At 36.4% G+C, this 14,829-nt stretch overlaps 1 long non-coding RNA gene across 2 annotated transcripts; it reads left to right on the top strand.

Moving 5' to 3' along the window:
* The first annotated feature begins 9,394 nt into the window (after window positions 1–9,394).
* Window positions 9,395–14,181, top strand: LOC141634424 (uncharacterized). Of its 2 annotated transcripts, none has more exons than XR_012539143.1 (5): window positions 9,395–9,628; window positions 11,958–12,029; window positions 12,404–12,462; window positions 13,010–13,101; window positions 13,867–14,181. It is a non-coding gene; the product is annotated as an uncharacterized LOC141634424 (long non-coding RNA). The 2 variants fall into 2 exon arrangements; XR_012539144.1 differs by having other exon boundaries at window positions 9,453–9,628; window positions 13,033–13,101.
* The last annotated feature ends 648 nt before the right edge of the window (window positions 14,182–14,829 follow it).

The raw sequence follows: 14,829 nt of genomic DNA, 5'->3' as shown, positions 1-14,829 counted from the left end.
TTGCATAATTGATCTCCCTCAAGAAAGATACAAGTGATCCCAAGACTCAATTTCTGTAAATTGATAAGCCAACTGTTTAGCTAATTCTTCCCTAAGAACTCTTGGTCGATAGATTTCCGTAAATCCTATCTATAGTCCACCATAGTCACAGGATCGTACGAGTGACCATGGTGTTGAGATAAAATAGGTCAATCGGTTCCAACTTACCCGACGTAGAAGGGGTCATAGTATGCCTACCGACGAAGAAGGGACTCATTGGAGTTTGACCTATAAAGACCGTTCTCAATTTTAGTTTATACGAGGAAGATCCCATCAACTTAATTGTAATTCATTTTAAGTGAACGAATAACTAGCGTCTGCGTGAATGAATCAATTTAGATGATGGCTTAGCATGATCGTGTGACATACGAATGTCAATGAAAACTAACTCGTGACCTCTATATGTGTCAGTTTTCATGCAATAATTAGGTGGTTTGGTTTTTAGGCGGAATATGATGCAAATTATCGTTGCGAAAAATAAATAAAAGAATGCAATACGTAAATAAAAGGTCCTAGTGTGGCCTATCCTAGTAAAAGAACATAATACAACTTTGGAATCCACCGTTGGACCCGAAAAGCTTGTCTTGATGTTCCATCTTGATCCATGTAGCGGGAGTGAGCATCTGGTCTCCATCTTTGGTCTTCTCAAAAATTACAATTAAAATTACAAAATATAAACCTATTTACATTCTAATTAAAAACTGTAATTACAAGTGAAAAATCCAAAACGGAGATACAAGATCTCAAAATACAACCAAGACCGTGTTCCATCATTACGGTAACACGTTCTACTAAGGCCACACTAAGTTACAACTGATTGCAAAATTAAATACGTAATTAAAATGGCATTCACGGCATTCAACAAACGATAAATAAAAATGCATCAACTAAAAACAAATTCATTCGTGACATAATTCCGTAATTATGTTAAATTTATCCAAACCACCTTTTAATGATTAAAATTCATGTGATAAAACCGCTTCTATCATTCAATTTTAATCTATTATAATCCGTTACTTTAAATATAATTTAAAATAACTTAATGGTACGTGTGTGAACCGTTTCACAATCATAGCGAGTGTACTATATCCGGATAAAGTACATATTGAAGCCAAAAGAAAATTTAAATCAAAAGAAACAAATTTTCAAAGTCAAGAAAAGATGAAATCCCTCGATCCGAGGACACAAGTGCTCGATCGAGGGACAGAGGGGCTCGATCGACTGATCTGCAAGTCGATCGAGAGGTATGCCAATCAGGAGGTGCTCGATCGACTAATCATGAGGTCGATCGAGTACCTATATCAGCAAGTCTGCTCGATCGAGTACGAGGACAACTCGATCGAGCAGAGGGGTTTTGAAAATGGGTCGATCGAGTACAAAGAGGACTCGATCGAGCAAAAAGTTTTTGAGATGGTCGATCGAGTACAACAGGGACTCGATCGATCAAAAACAAGACAAAAAAAGACTCGATCGAGTAGAAATACGCTCGATCGAATGCTAAAGAGGCTGTAACTTCAAAAACCCTCGTGAAAACATATTTTCGAGACAAAATCAATTGTAATTTTGATCAAAACCGCATCAAAACAATTTTAACAATTGACAAAAACTTGACATGTTGCTATAATCTCCGTATAAAATAACAACATGTAAAAACAACATGAAATTTGAAACAAAAAACAGTAGTAAAAACATGGCACGGTTTGGTTTTGAGACAAAAATGAAAACAAGAGTAACCGTGTAAACAAGACACGGTTCCCAAAGCAACCAAAAAAAACGCAGCAAATAAAAAAAATTTCTGCCGAGTTAAAAAAAAATGGCTGCCGAGACAAAATTTTTTAACCAAAATACATCGTTTCAACGACGTTTTATGAAAAACACATGAAAAATTCACGTGGCCTCGCTCTGATACCACTTGTGGGTTAATATCCGTATACTACCCTTTAATTGCAGGACTATAACGTAAATTTAAACATGCAATTTATAGTCATAAAACGATAAACACAATGAAATGATTAATGTATAGAAATAACCTCGGGTCCTTTAAAATTGCGGCGTAAAGAACAGAAATCAAAGCAGATTTCCTCCTAATTGTTACACCCAAGACTTTGTCCGAGATATGCCCTTGTGCTAGAACAGTGTTCTCCGATTGCCTTGCAATATAGGGAGAACTGATGTGAGTTTTGTCGAGATGAGAGATCTCGGGTTTTTCGAGGAGAATGCTCTTCAAAACCCTAGTTTTTCTGCAAATGAAATTGTCTAGGTCAAAAGGAGAGGGAGTCTCTCCTTTTGTTTGGTTCGGCCGGACCGAGTGCATGCATGGGGAAGTGGGCTTCCACTTCCTCTTAATATTAGCTCGAGGTCCAGTTCACCAAATGCTAAAATGTATATGACGGGTTTATATTATAAATCTGTTATCGGTTATCGGAAATTAAGGCATCGCTAATAATACGGGTCACCGAATTATTAATACGTGTCCGACAAAACAGTATTGTATAATTATTTTTAATATACATTTAATTAAATATAAATCACGTATATTTAATTTTACGAATTAACTGGTTAATTCGCCTTAGCCCATGATATTTAATCCGTATTAAATATAATATCTCAACATCACATATTTGACTAATTACTAGTCAAATAACTCGGACTAACTGGTTAGTCAATCTTGGCATCTACATGACAGTATTTTCATACCGTCATATCTCTCGAACGTATCCTATAGGTGTGACTTTTAGGGACCAGTTGATCACCGCCATCTGTATGACAATAACGTCAAACTTATCTAGCAAGCCAACCGTTATTGATAAACGTGGATCAACTGATAATAATACCAAAAGTATGCCCTTTGATCCTTTTAGAGGTTTATAAGTCCTTGCACTAACTGTTAAGGACACCAACCCCAACAACTCTTGCCATGAGGAAGAAGAGGAAGAAGTGCAAAGTTTAAGTGATGGTGAAGATGGTGAAACCTCCGGGTCCATGGAGGTAGATGAAGATGATGATAATGAGGATGTTGATGATGATGATATTGATAGTGATGAGGATGTCGCAAAGAGCGACAATTGAGGATTGACAAGCTTTTCGAGGATGGCACAATCTATTGTGAGCTTCCTACACCTGTTCTAGCTTTGTTTATATCTCTTTTTTACAATTTTTAAATCTTGATCATTGGTTTTGAGTCCTAGAAACACTTAGAGGACTCCCACCTTGGTCTCATTTTGGTGTCTCATATTGTTCCCACTTTTGAAAATCTAAAATGACAATTACTTTCATGCATTGCATACTTGTATATGAACTCCCCCATTATTACACTAGAAATAGTGTCTTACTTGGTTTGGGGAAGTTCAAACACAAGCATTGGGAGTTAATCTAAATTAGCTCTCCAACCAATAAATTCATGCATCATATAGTGTACCTTAGATTGCATCACTTGTGTATATGTCATATAGTTTGCATATTAGTGTAGAAATCATGCATTCTCATTTAGCTTGCATAATTTCCTATCGTATTGGCCATTGAGGACAATTCCCATACTAGTGTGGGGATGGGAAATTCTAACTAGACTTTTAAATCAAAAATTATAAAAATTGAAAATTTCTGAAAAATACAAAAATATGTTTATTTCACAAAACCAAAAACCATAAAAACTTGAAAAATGTGAAAAACCTAAAAACATATTCATTCCTTTATAGTGTAGATTGTATATTTTATATACACTTATTTGTTTGTTTGTTTATCCTTCTTTCACATTGATCGACTACACCACATCCGAGGCATGAGGATTATGAAGACCGCATGGTAAGATCTTTCCAATCTCTTTTTTCCTCCCTATGTTAATGACTATGTGGCTTTATTTTGATTGATGCGGTATACGCCAATGTGATTGTAGGAGTTGCATTTAGCTTATATGGCATACTAGTTGATAGAAGCATATGCATTAGGTTGTATAAATGTTTGTTGCATCATGGCATATAGTTGCATTTTAGGAAACAATTTGTGAAAACATCTATTTGGGAAGCTTGACAAGTGTATATAAGGCCCTTGTAGATACTTTTTCTTCTTAAGACTTTGTTCATTAGAATGCTTCTAAAACACCCTAGGATGTGTCATGCTAGTATCCTTTTACCCATGGATTATGGCCTACTCAAGAGTACCTTGTGGTGTGATAACTCGTTGGCTATCGTTTATTCCAAGGTGACCTTTGAAGCCATGCAACCATGTTCCACATTCTACCACATTTTGTCAACAAAAGGGAATGGGCACAAAAATTTATCAAATTGAGTTCAAGCATTTAAATGAAAAATCAAAAAGTTTGCAAAATGCATAAAAGAAAAGAGGAGCAAAAATAGACTCCTATGTTTCAAATATAAGCACCCTCGTTACTAATTGGGGCGACTTTGAAAATGTTCAAAAATGCAAAAAGTTGAAAATTGTCAAGTATCAAAATGCCAAAACATTAAAGAAATGGCAAAAAGAAAGTGTTCTCAAAAATCAAATGCCACAAGAAATTAGGGGGAATAACAACTACATCAAAAGCAAACTTCCATATGAAACTCAAAACATATTGATCCCTTTATCCATAAAATCCACTTTTGTGCATGGTAAAGAGGGAACGACTCTTCTTCTTGTGTAGGCCAGAAGGGGGATTCCGCGATCCTCCAGTGTTTCTAACACCATAGGGAGACTACTCTTGATGAAAGCATTTAACGATTGAGAACAAAGGTACCCTAGGTTGACACAACTTGGAGGTGATTTATTGGTATCCTTCTAGGCTTAGTAGTTTGAAGAAACCGTATCTATAATGGAATGTGTACCCTTAGAATGCTTCCCTTTTAGATAATTTCCGACACTTAGATGAGGAAATAGGCTATTTATTTACGTAGATGCATCCATTAATTGCTTTTGTGTGCTTAATGCTTGGATGTGTCGCCATTTTGGCAAGCCCTACCTTGCCTCCCAAGAAGGCATCCTACCTCATGGTTGTCTTATTGTGAATTGAAGGGGCTGAGTGAGACCCGCTAACTGTCTCATATCAGCTATATTAGTAGGTTAGTTTAAATAAAGGTCCTAGTTTTAGTCACCTCTTTACTCGGGACGAGCAAGGGTTCGGTTTAGGGATGTTTGATGTGACTAATATTTGAGCACATTTAGTCCCCGAATTTACCTCGTTCCTATGCTTTATAGCACTTATTTGGGTCATTTACTATCTTTAGTTTCCCATTTTGCATATTCTTTGAGGTTTTGTCTCCTTGATAGGAAAGGATTGCAAACCTTGCATTTATGAGGCGAAATGTAGCTAAATGGATCGCACCTAATGACCATGCATCAAAGAGAAGACCAACACTAGAGGGCTAGGTAGATAATAAAGTGAAATGAACAATGATGAAAGGATCCTAGCATCCCCGACATGATCCTTGCGGATTGTTAAAGAGGAAAAGAAGAGAAGCACTTTGTCCAGGAAACCGAGCGGATCGAGCACGATCCAAGCGTCCCAATACACCAGGATTCGGGCGTCTTGTTCCCAGGACGAGCGGCTTGAAGTGCCAGGACCCGAGCGTCTCACCCAGGATCCGAGTGGATCACAAGTAAGAATAGCCCGTGCCATACCACGGGATGAGCGGACCGAGGCAGGACTAGCAACGAGGATCCGTTCATTTTCCTCGGGAGTAGCATTTCCTCAACTTTTCTTAGGGTCTTAATATTCATTTAAGCCCTTAGTAACCCTAATCCTTGTACCTAATCTTTAGTATAAATACCCCATTGTACTACCTAGATTAGCATCATACCTTAATTAACTCTTATAATCTCTCTTAATCACTTCTTAACCATCTCTTAATCAAGTTGTAATTCTCTCAAATTATTCTTAATTTAGTTGTAATACATTTCTCAATATTAATCACATCTTAATCTTTCCTTAATTTTTCTATTGTTCTTCCTTTATTTTGGGTAATTAGAAGATTATTTGGGTTTATTTGGAGGATTGACAACCTTCCATCAATTATCAAGTACTTCTATTATTCTTTGCTTTATTATTTGGAATCATCTTCATAGGTATAATTCTCTCTTAATCTTGTTTAATTATTGTTAATCACTTTCATTTATTCATCATGTTTTGCTTTGTTAGTATGATTGACAATCTTATTAGCATGCTAAAGTTGATCATGAGTGAGTAGTTTCCTTAGCTAGGGTTAATGGGGAATTAAGGGAAACAAACATGGAGATTAATCTATGGTTAATCGAATATGTTTTCATAATTAAATTGCCTGCTTGTTGTGATTTCAACTTATGCACATGTTATGTTTGATGAAATGCGAGCCTATGAATCCTTGCATTTATTTACACATCACCTATCTACTCAATGAAGTTTGTAAGCTTATAAACCAACTCGAGCCTCATTAGACCATGCATAAAGTTGAATAGGAAGGATTAAGTCGACTTGTAGGTGTTGTACAGTCTAATTGATTCGGCTCCGGGACACAAACCTTCTTAGGGATTGTAAGATATACACTAACTCGATCCCATGACAACAATAAGTGCTTGTTATATAATTGAGAACATGTTTGTATGATCAAACTTCCATGAATCCCATATGAACCCATGACACCCTAGTGCCTTTAATCAATTGTTTACAACTCCTTTTAATTGCCTTGCTTTGCTTTAATTACTTTACTTTCATCTTGTTGATTAGTTTAGATTACACATCACCTCAACCCAAATTGTGACACCCCAACACATAGCTATTTGCAATTGAGAATCCAACATCAATACTCGTCCCTTGGGATCGGACCTTTACTTACCTCTTTACTAAGAGTTTCTTGTGAAGTTATAAATATTGTTTTGGTTGGTAGCTTTTGACGACGAGTTTAAAACCGAACCACCCACCACTGCCTTCACCAACCATCACCAACACCAACAACGACACCTTGTAAAAACCAACACGCGCCACCAGCCTCACAAATGACCCACCACCAACAACAACCACTCCTTTATTTAGATCTGGAAAAAAAACAAAAAAAGGCACACCACCGGCAAGCCACCACCGTGCGCGACTACCATTACGGCCACCACCTTCCCAACTAATCTGGAAAAAAAAAAGACAAAGGAGGGAATAGGCGGCAAAACCGCTACACGATTGACCCACTACCAACCACCACAACACCACTGCGGCAGCCCCCACTCAAATTTGAAAAAAAAGGAGAAAGGAGGAGGGAGAGGAGGCGTGGCAGGCGGCAATAAACACCACAACAGCCATTATTAACACCCGCCCAACCCGTCACCACCATCTACACAACACCATCACCGTGATATGACAAAAAGAGATCTGGAAAAAAATTTGAATAGAAAATGAGAAAGTGATAGCAACATCAAACATCAACAACGTCTCCATTTTACCCACCGCACCCTCGACCTCTAAAACACCGCCTTTGGCACATCAACCTCAGAAAAAAATAAAAATCAGAAAAAAAAATTAGGAAAAATAAAAATCAGGAAAAAAGAATCAGAAAGTTGTTGGTTGTCGTGTTGGGAAAGGGGAGAGTTGGTGGTAGCCGTGTTATAGATCTGAGGCGGCGGGGGTAGTGGCGTGGCCGTAGAGGTGGCAGGATTGGCGTGAAGGCGGCGTGGCATGGGGGCGTGATAGGAACGACAGTGGTTGTTCCATTTTGTTGTCTTTGGTGGGAATGTGTGGTGGGGGCTCCCGATGAAGGGAGAGTTTGGTGGTGTCGGTTAGAGAGAGATGAGAGGAAGAGAGATAAGTGAGTTTGGTGAGGAAGTGAAATGAGAAAGATGTGAGATGAGATTAGAGTTTCTAGTGTTTTATATCCAAGCCTATTCTTTTACTCTAATCCGAGGCATTTATTTTTTAGATCCAATGGCTTAGATTAGGACTCATTGGACTCACCAAAACTAAGGGGATTCACTTGAACCTATATATATATATATTAGAAATTGAATCATGTGAGGCACCCTTCTTAGACCATCCCAAAGCAGAAGGTCACGCTAACTAGGTCACCATCATTTTAGCTCTTATTCTCTCCTTATTTATCTTGACCCACTTTCACCCTCCCAAGCAGAAGGTCACGGCCTAGGTCACCAACCCAATAATTTTTCACTTTTCAATCATTTTCCACATTCTTACCTCACCAAAAATTCTCATATTTATTCAATTATTATTTACTAACCAATAAGAGGGCGCCACCTATCGGGTCACCAACATTCACCAATGTCTCAACTCATGGTCGCCAATTGCCGAATCTACACAGCTTCTTTACAACTTCAGATGCTGCAATGTACTCAACTTGCGTTGTAAACTCTACAATGACCGACTCTTTAAAACTTCTCCAACAAATCGAACCTCCATTTATCATAAAGACAAAACCAACCTGGGATTCCATATTATCCCTATCTGTTTGGAAACTGGCATCCGTGTAACCTTTTACACGTAACTCAGTATCTCCTCCAAACACTAAGAATGAATCTTTAGTCCTTCTCAAGTACTTAAGAGTATTCTTAACGGCTATCAAATGACTCTCACCTGGATTGTTTTGATAACGACTTGTCACACTCAAAGCAAATGAGACATCGGGACAGGTACAGATCATAGCATACATGATCGATCCAACAGCGGAAGCGTAAGGAATCGATTTCATGTGTTCAGTATCCTCAGGCTCAGTAGCACACTATGACTTACTCAAAATAATCCCACTACCTATCGGTAGAAATCCTCTCTTAGAGTTTTTCATATTGAACCGATCAAGAATCTTACCTATATAATCCTCTTGACTCAAAGCTAAAATCCTTTTTGATCCATCTCTATTAGATCTTGATACCCAAGATGCGCTGGACTTCTCCCAAATATTTCATTTGGAAATGATATCCCAACCATTCCTTTATAGAAGTAAGCATAGGTACATCATTTTCGATGAGCAGTATGTCATCTATATACAAGACAAGGAATACAACCTTACTACCAGTAAACTTCATGTATAAACACGGCTCCTCAGCACTTCGAGTTCAGCCATTTTGTTTAATAACATGATCGGAGCGATGGTTCCAACTCCTTGATGCCAGCTTAAGACCATAAATGGATCTCTTAAGCTTGCACACTTTGTTAGGATTTTTAGGATCCACAAAACCTTCAGGTTGTGTCATATACACTTCCTCTTCTAGAAACCCGTTCAAGAAGGCGGTCTTGACATCCATTTGCCATATTTCATAGTCATGAAATGCAGCAATCGCTAACATAATCCTAATGGACACTACTACAAATCCCTTACATTAATGACACTTTCGTATTGATGCTTTCATAAAGCGTGGACCTCATAAATAACCCTCCAATTTTATAATTTAAAGAACCGCCATTCTACAAATTAAGAAAGCGGCATTTGTTAAAATTCACCTAAAAATCCCGCTACTAGTCTAATACCCCACTACCTAAGCCGCTATCTCTATCATTTTTTATAAAGAAAAAAACCCAACCCCTAAACTTCTAGTTCAATCATCAGCGAGAAACACGATTCAATCTGCCGATCAACTGTAGTTCTTCAACTCGATCACAAAGATCCAATTTGCCTATTACATATCATAGGTACGGTTCTACTTCTCATTAATTTTCAATTACTTGTATGTTATTGATGGTAATCTTAATTGATTCAATCGTATTATGGTCGTGCTTCATACTTTCGATCAACAATGTTGATTAAGTTTGATAACTTCAATTACTCGTAAGTTATTGACTCGTAAGTCTCAAAGTTATGGTTTTTATTTTGGGTTTGATTTTTTTCATTTTCTGTCTTCTAACAACGAGAATGTGGTGTCTTTTCGGGACACATTCAGATACTTCGGTTCACGTTGTTGGTTTGTTGGAATATGCAGGGTATTCTCTAAATGTCTGTGTTTAGGAATTTGGGTGTATAATCGAGAGTTGATAGATTAATTGTGCTGCAACTTTGTATATGATGATATGGGATACAGCCAAACAAACTAGTGAAAATTTTAGTTCCTTTTTGGTCGAGTACTGAGTTTTGTAGGGTTAAATTATCAGCAGAAATCCGCAAACCAACCAACACTGTGAAAAGTCGAATTTAGTAAGGGATACATAAATCAACCTATTAAAAATGTTGTATACAAGACAAGTATGAGCTAAATCATACTTCTTCAGGTCTTTAGTCAGGCTTTTTTTTTTGGCAAAAGGAGCCATAAGACCATAAAGCTAATGTGATTTTAACCCAAGTCATTACTCATGTCTGATCACGACGCTTTTACTATTACCAATAAAGGTAGTTGATTGTCATGGGATGCGATCAGTAAAACAAGTTAGTAATAAATAAATGTGTGTACCTCCTTGTCATTCTTTTCCTTGTTCTCTTCCGACTTCTTTAAATACTCGATCATTAAACACCATAAATTGGACATAATCTTCAAATAAAAGGAGCAAAAATTTCAAAATCGTGATTACTTTGAAGAAGAGTCATTCGAGAATCGATGATTTCAATAGCAAGTGCCGCCGCCAAAATAGTAGTAGCGAGAGCGGTTAGAAGAAGGCCTCTTCTTCCTACTTGACCAACTTCTAATTTAGTAGTTGATGCCGGAATATTTATGACGTGTTCATGGAGTTCTTGACCATTATTACTTACGGCATAAAATACATATACTTGGAACTTGTAAGCCATTGTATTGGATTTTTCTTTGTTAGTCATTTAATTACTAGCTAGTTGCTGATGAAATGGAAATTTGGTTAGTAGTTAGTATTGCTGAGTGTACATGGTCAAGGCACATGCTATGAATTCCCTAGTTCGTGTACTCCGAAGAGCGATGGCATTAAGAAAATCAGCATGTTCTCAACATTTTAAAAATATATTTAGGTTTACGCATACTCGTATTTCTAAGTGAAAACTATTTAATTAGTTGATTTTTTTATATTGTTTGAGTATGAGTTCAAGGCAATCAACTCTTCTGGAATTAAATCCATAGCTGTTCATGGTAAATTGTGTCGTCACTTTTCCGGAATTACATCCATCGCTCTCCTCGTCCTCGTCCTCTTCGTCTACCAGATCTTGTCCTTTCTTTCTCTTTCCATCTTACTTTATTCTCCAATTCATCTAATTAGCTGTTGCTTTACTTAAACTATGTGGGGTAAAAGGGACTCTGTCGAGATATTTTATAGCCTGTTAGAGACATGTTTTTGTAGTCATTTTTTAGTTACTTTGTCTCCGTCACTGACTATTGTTGGCTTTGGTGTACTGAGAACAGTTTAGTTATCCGATAATGGCTGTTGAAAAACTGATGTACCAAATCACAAAAAGAATAATCTTTTGTACAAACTTAAGCTACTGTAACGATGGCTGATTGCTTAGAAGTCAGTGCAGTAGGATGTGTGGTCAGAACTTTTTTTTTTCATGGAACAAGCTTTTGGTTCATCAGCTGTAGAGGTTCCGAGATTTTACATGTTCCTTTGGTGAATAATTGACCTGGACTTCTCTATCTAATTCATAGTCGTGAGCTTCACCTATCTGGTCTTGGTAGGTTCGTGACTAGGACTTTGACAAGATTGTCTTATGGATGAGTAATTATTGGTGCCTTCAAAAAGGCTACCCAATCTTTTAAACTTAAGATGAACTAAATCTCCAAGGCGACTATAAAGCTAAACTTTGTTAAGTTAGTGTTTGTAGGTAGGGCAATGTTAGACACTTACACAGTACTCCGAACTTGATCTTCTATGTCTTGTACTTTGTCAAATTTTATACGGAGTAATTAACAATATAAACCCTCAAACAATGGAATTTTATTCCTCTAATGTGTGTGCTCTAATTTAAATGACATGTTCATAAGTGAAATCACAAGATGAAATTTTGACATATTTTTGGTTCATTTGTATAATTGTATTTACTATTAATGTTCTTCTGTTTTCTCGGCAGTATCGTCCTACAAAGTTTGATCTTGGTTCAGACTTACCCGCATTTCGTACTAGAGGCTTTCTATAAAGAGTGGTATTCTCTTAACTGTTATTTTGAGGCTTCTATTTTGTACAAGCACAATTTTGATAATCTTATTCATCTTTGTAACTCAAATGACATAAATTCATGTCTTATAGAAGTATTGTGAAATATAAAATATGTTACTAGTATTGCCACTTTAGAAACAAAGATGTCGTCATTACCATTATTTTGAGCTAATAGTTTGACATTTAAACCAGTTGTGAATTGTGAAAATATTTTATCACTTAGAATATGCTCTTAGTTCATGTAAGTATTATTATGGTTCATTATAATTGTGTATGTACTTTTATATATATTCATTATTGATGCGAATAACCTCCAACATTGATGTTTCGAACCACTTGTACACTGGTTTATTTCAATAGGTTCATCAAAATGGAAAACAGTCAATGCAAGATTGTTCCTCAAATTATTCACATGTGATGTAAGTACACCATTAAGAGAGTTTTCTTGTTAAGATATATGTTTCCTTGTCAAAATTGGTTTTTAGGTTTTGATTAATTTTAAAATCATAGTTTACCGTCTTGTTGCACAACTGAAAGTTGAACCATTAAGAGGGTTCAATGTTCTCTTCTCTTAATGTTTTATTTTAGGATAGTGTCATAGTGCAACATGTTACTTGACACAAAGAAGACTTGAAAGCACAAAAAGCAGTAGTACTATGATGACTTGTCTGTAACCAATCTTCTATTTTTTTCCTCTTACAAAATTAAGACAATGTGCATATACCATTTATTGGATGCCCAGACTACTTGAAACACTTTGATATGCCCAATTTCCATAAAACTTGATCCATAGCAACCACTGGAGGCAGAATAACCTAATAGCATCAATTTTAAAGTTTTCCATATATACTTGGTAATGTGGGTAAATTTTACCGAGCATGGAGGTTAATATTTACCTAAGTGTGTCTTTTTACTATTTTGAGCATCCTTTGTTAATTTCTGTCGCCTTTCTTGGTCTCATATTAGTTGAAGTCTTGTTGCTTGTGAAGTGTACTGGAAAAGCTACAACTGAAGTTATAGGCATGGCAAAATCGAACATGAACATGGCTAGTACACGGGTATGCTTAATTTTTTTACTTCTCTGTTTATTTGATATTTGATAGAGGGTATTACTGTAAGGTGCTGGAATGATGAAGGATCATTTGTAGAGCTATTCTGTCAGATTTTAGCTTAGATTCTAATATGTTTTGATGAGTTTCGTTTCAGATGACCCGTTTAGTGTTACTCCAAACTATACCATGGCCAAGACCCTTGCTTTGTTTATTATAGTGTGAGTGTGAGTGTGTGTGTGAATGCCGCTTATATGCGGAATGCCTTGCTTTGTGTATTATAGTATCGCTGGATACCAAGCATTAAACATCATAGATTCATAAGTTACTATATACTTCCAGTGAACGCAAGTGAAACTAGTGAAAGCAATCATGAGTGAAACCAGTGAAAGCAAGTATGAGTGAAACCAAGTATGAGTTAACTAGCACTGTTGCACACGTAATTGGAAACAATCATCAGAAACTGGAGATATGAAAGTGAAAGTACAACGTGACCTATCCAACCCCCAGCATCATAGTCCTACTCAATTATTTGTCACATAACTAAGACTATATATGAGCCTTTATGTACAAAGAATCAATCATGTGGTGTCGTTTATTAATTACTGCATTCTTTAGATCATATAACATAATAAAAATATGAACTTTTGCCTTTCAAATGCCATATTCCTAGTTTGATTATTACTTTATGTCGTTATTCCTGGCTTTAGAGTATATGTAATATGTACTAATCAAATATATTCATATAAATTATATTTTGTTTGCCCGTTATAGGTTTCAGATGCATCAGATGGTGACGATGCGCCTTCATATGTTGATTGAAGTCCCATTGACATTGCGTCTACATGATTGAAGCCCCTACGACGTTTAAACTACTAAGTGTCCTTGTCGTACAAGTTTATGTTGGATTTTACTATCATCCGGATCGCTTTTGATATTTTTGATTTTGTCGTACTATAAAGTACGTACTAGTTAAATTGCCAGTGCTATAGTATTTGTGATGAAGACGATATGTATCAAATGTATGATTATTTATAAAAGTACGTAAGTATGTACTAGTTCATTATATATTGCATTGTATTTTTTTCATGATTTAGTAATAGTTAGTAGTACTATTACTTCTAGGTCTATTTAATTAATCTCTACGATTTTATCAAGAAATCAAATTCTCAAAAATCTAATCGCCAAAATTATACCGTGACAAAAAGAAATGTCAATATATAAATAGTTGACGTGTAATTCTATCTCATTGAGTGACACATAAAAGCATCAATAGTCGCTTAAGACGCTTAAAAGCGTCAAATTTGTTGACAAATAAAAGCGTCAATAGTTAATGAAGACGCTTAGAAGCGTCAAATTTGTTGACAAATAAAAGCGTCAATATTCAATGAAGACGCTAAAAAGCGTCAAACTTGTTGACCCAAAAAAGCGTCGACGGTCATTGAAGACGCTTAAAAGCGTCAATTTTATTGACAACTAAAAGCGTCAATAGTTCATGAAGACGCTTAAAAGCGTCATATTTGCTGACCAAAAATAGCGTCAACAAATAACGACGCCCCAAAAATTGACGCTTTCTTAAAGCGTCAATAAACAAAAAACTGACGCTTTAAAGCGTCGAAAAACGCTTGAAAAAGCGTCATTAATGCAAGGTATGTGTAGTAGTGGGATCGAAGCATTGCAACTGGTGCAAAAGTCTCGTCATAGTGTAAACCGTGAACTTGAGTGAACCTTATGCCA

The sequence above is a fragment of the Silene latifolia genome, chromosome Y (assembly GCF_048544455.1).
Source record: "Silene latifolia isolate original U9 population chromosome Y, ASM4854445v1, whole genome shotgun sequence".
Taxonomy (NCBI): domain Eukaryota; kingdom Viridiplantae; phylum Streptophyta; class Magnoliopsida; order Caryophyllales; family Caryophyllaceae; genus Silene; species Silene latifolia.
The sequence above is the reverse complement of the archived record's forward strand: the minus strand, read 5'-3'. Positions and strand labels throughout refer to the sequence as shown.